The sequence below is a fragment of the Tupaia chinensis genome, unplaced genomic scaffold (genome assembly GCF_000334495.1).
Source record: "Tupaia chinensis unplaced genomic scaffold, TupChi_1.0 Scaffold000453_1, whole genome shotgun sequence".
In the NCBI taxonomy this organism is placed as follows: domain Eukaryota; kingdom Metazoa; phylum Chordata; class Mammalia; order Scandentia; family Tupaiidae; genus Tupaia; species Tupaia belangeri.
The window spans coordinates 3,156,835-3,161,085 of record NW_006159960.1 but is presented as its reverse complement, the minus strand read 5'-3'; positions in this window follow the sequence as shown (position 1 = coordinate 3,161,085).

Below are 4,251 nucleotides of genomic sequence, written 5' to 3'. Positions count from 1 at the left end.
ACCATCAGGTCTGGGACTCAAACCATGTGGAAATCTAGTGTCATAACTACCATACCACCTGTTGGCCTCATCATTGAATATTTTATTCAAAACTTTTTTTTTTTTTTTTAGAGGTTTTTGCCTGAAGGCATGTGCACTTTCCTGGAGAGAGAGAGACACACACAGAGGGGACTGAGAATGAGAAATCACTCCCCAACCCCGGGGTGGGGAGAGTGGCCATTGCAGCAATCACGTGTCCCATTTTCCTCCCAGGATCTTGGGTGGGCACACATGTGCACTCACACCCAGCGTGAATTTTAAGCCACCGGGTCTAGGACTCAAACCACAGTGGGCCATATGGGAGTCTAGTGACGAAACTGCTACGCCATCTACTGGACCATCAAAACTCTTTTTTAATTGTTGTTATAATGTGTGCTCTACAATAATTTTAGTTTCTGAAATTATGTAGGTAATGTTGAAAACTAAGATTCATTGTAGCAATGTAACATACAAATATAAAACATAAATGGTAGAGGAAATTCTGATACATTCAATCCCTCAGTACTATCTCTTCAAATTTTCTGTAAATCTAAAATTGCTCTAAAAAATAAAACTTATCAGGCTAGCAGTTGGTATGGTGGTTGAGGCATTAGACTTCCACATGGCTGACAGCAGTTTGAATCCTGGACCTAGCAGCTTGCTTTCTCACTTTCTCTCTATCTCTCTGGTGAGCTCATGTGTTCTATACCAAATTTTAAAATAATAATAATAAGTAAAATGAATTCTTTAAAAGAAATAAAACATCCAAAACAAAATAAAAGCAAAAATCATTTTTGCTTTATATAATCTCCCTGTTCTGGGACTGTTTGCATTATCTGTAAGTATTCCAAGGTAACAGATATTGAAATATTTCTGGGGGCCAGTATGGTGGTTAAGATGGCTGGATCTCACATGGCCAACTGCACACTTTGAGATCCAGATCCCCAGCCTGAGAGACAAGCCAGGGTGTGTGCTCCAGTGCCCAAAAATCCCAAGGGGAGAATGGAGAAGGGATTTTGATGTGGCCCTCCCCCTGGTGGGCGCGTTCTCACTCCCCACCACAACCCTCTACACCACCTCCCCCACACTCCCTGCTCTACTCCCTTGGCCCAAGTTTCTCTCTGGTGAGTGCAAATTTTAAAAAATAATAAAAATTCCTGTACTATTTTCCTTTTGAACATATTATAGTAACTGTTTGAACGATTTCCAGATTTAGTTCAAACCCCTATTTAATATGTGGTTTATTAGAGCCAACAAGTGGTTTGGAAGTTAAGGTGCTGAATCCACATGAGCAGCTGCATGGTTTGAGTCCTGGACCCAGGCCTGAGAATCATGCCCAGTGTCTGTATGTGTGTGCCCCAAATCCCAAGAGGATACTGAGGGACAAGGGATCGCACTGTGGCCATCCCTCCTGGGGGATGATTCCTCACTTTTCCTTTCTTTCTCCATAGCAAAACAGAACAAACAAAAAAGTGGTTTATTAGTACCTAAGACAAATAGTACAATACACATTTTCATTCCCTTTTCAAGGAGAAAACACAGTTTCTTAACATCTCTCATAACTTGAAAGAATCTTTGTTTTATGTGGGAGCTTCAGAAAGTTCATGGAAAAATGGAATTAAAGTATGAGTTCATTTTGGCCCAAAATATTTAAAATTCATGTATGGTTTTTCATAATATACATTCTCCATGGATTTTTTTTTTTTTGGAAGATCCTGCATTTACTTTCAAAATTCAAAATCTTACATTTAAGGTGAGATTTAATTTATATCTTACACTTAATTAACCATTTTCTAAAGCTAAAGACTAATAAATAGCAGGTCTTTGGAACATTCATATATAATACAATAAAAAGGTATGCTGTCCACAATAGACAGTTGATACTGTGAAATTTTATCTTAACTTGAACTAGTATTTTCAGTATTATTTTAAAGACTAGTCATGCTTATCACCTTAAGTTTATCCTTTTATCTGTTTTATACTTTTGTTTTCAGTTTTACCCCACCGAAAATCGTGACAAAGATATTCTTGTTGCTGGTTTAAAACAATGTTTAGAGAGCCTGATGGTTCCTGCTGTTTGATTACTTTGATGACATTTTTCCGAGTTTAATTTTGTCATTACCCACTGTCTTTCAGAGACTGATGCACTGATTTTCCTAATTAATATTCTGTGTACTTGGGATGGATGGTATTTTCATTTTCTGTTTTTAAAGAACTGAATAGCACAACCACTATAAGTGATGTGCTAGTATGGTATTATATAAATGCTCAAGGTACAGCTTCTAATGTTGAAAAATAGGAAAATAAATTGACCTTGATGAAGTGTGTCTTCTTTTGTCTGTTCCCAGGAAAGTTTATTTCAGGTATTTCTACTGCTGAAATGATTAGCGTTAACAGCTTTCCCCCTCCATTTTATTTTACAGGGTCTCTTCATCTTCCTGATATATGGGGTGTACCACACAGAGGTAAGTCTGCTTGGAGTATCTCAAGGCTGACAGAGTGAATGAGAGAAATGACAGGTTTCTTATCTTGATAACTGAGGAACAAAGTTGGCTTTTCATATGAGTGTCCTGCTGCCCTTCATGCTTGGTCTAGCTTATATGCATCCCAGCCTACCATTAAACACTGACACACCGGAGAAAGGGACAGCCTCATTTCTCATAGGCATTGACTAATATTTTACTACTGCCTTAAGAGTTTGAATTTTCAGTCTTTAGCATTTAGCTATACTTGACGGTATTAAAGTTTCAGTTTCAGTGGCAGAATGCTTATACGTGGCAAATGCATGGGGTTAGAGAAGTGCAGTTATTTCTTATCTCAAAATGTCCAGTAAATATTGCCTATTAAGTTTCCGATACAGGCTCGGAGAGGTCCATGAGTGTTAGTAAATAATCTTTTATGGTTTTGATTGTGAAAATTTTCAGGCAACTTATTTATTATTTAATCATGAGAAATTATTCAGCTAGCAATATTGTGAGAAAATGAGCAGGCACTCTCATTAAGAAAATACAGCATGTAAACAAACTGTCATTAGAGTTTTAGTAATTTTACTAAAAATTCTGATTTATAAATCCCTTTGTTAAGAAAGGTGCTTGTTTAGATTTTTGCATGCTTAATGTGAAAGTGAGTCCTTGTGTACATTAACCATTGAATAAATATCTGTTGTTTGCTTTTGTTGCTATAATTTCGATCTCGAGATTTTATTCTGTAATTTCCCTTTAAGAGAAAAATTTGTAAATTTGCATGAATTTCTTAGTATCCTATTGACATATTGGGGAGAAAAGAATAACTCTTTACAGAGGTCTTAAAAGAGCCTACTGGTCAGTTTTTCACAATTTTAGAGGCCCGGCAGCAATCTAAAGAGGCAGATTCATTAGTCAGATGGAGAAGGTACGTGGGCCTTTAAACAACATCTGATGATGATGTAGAATGTGTGTGGGCGTGTTTTACAGGATTGCTGCACCTGGATTACACGAGGTTTCCTTTTCCAGTAGCCTTCAGGTAGGTTGGCACTAAGACAACTTTTTTTTTTTTTTTTTTTTTTTTTTTGCAACGGTACCAATATTGCGGTTTCCAAGGAGGTTCCTCCCCTATGTACAAAGGATATGCATGATTAGTGTTTCCGAACTAAAAGGGTAACAGGGATCTGTTTGAACAAATGTTAGGCACTGGATGCCCTAAGTGATCCACTTACGGGTTTGGATTTTTATTCACTATCTCCGCAAACCCTAAAGTGAAGAAAGCCTTCCATTCAGTCCTCAGTTTCCCCCACTCTCTCCTCCAGCCCCTTTCTCCGCAGCTCAAACGCCATGCCACAGTAAGGTCTCCCATAACTTCCCGCCCCTTGGGTTCCACCTCCTGGGCGTCTTTTCCCCAGAAGCCCTCAACCACTTTCATCGCCCCGGGTGCAGCTCACCAATCGCGCCTACGCGCCTGGAAGCCCCTTTTCAGTCCGGATCCATGTCCCCGCCCCTCCCGCCCCGGCCCCCCTATCCCCGCCCAACTGCCCCAGTGATTGACAGGCAGGCCGGGCGGAAGCTGCGGCGCAGGCGCCCTTAGCCCCGCGGAGCTCCCCTCTGGCCGGGTCGAGGAGTTCCCAGCAGACACCGCGCCGCGGCTGCGCAGTACAGGGGAGGCTTTTAATTCCATTGTGGAGAGGACGGCGTTATTTTTATTAACTGGAGGCGACGGCGGCAGCGGCGGCGGCGGGACCCGTAAGTGTTGCCGGTGGGT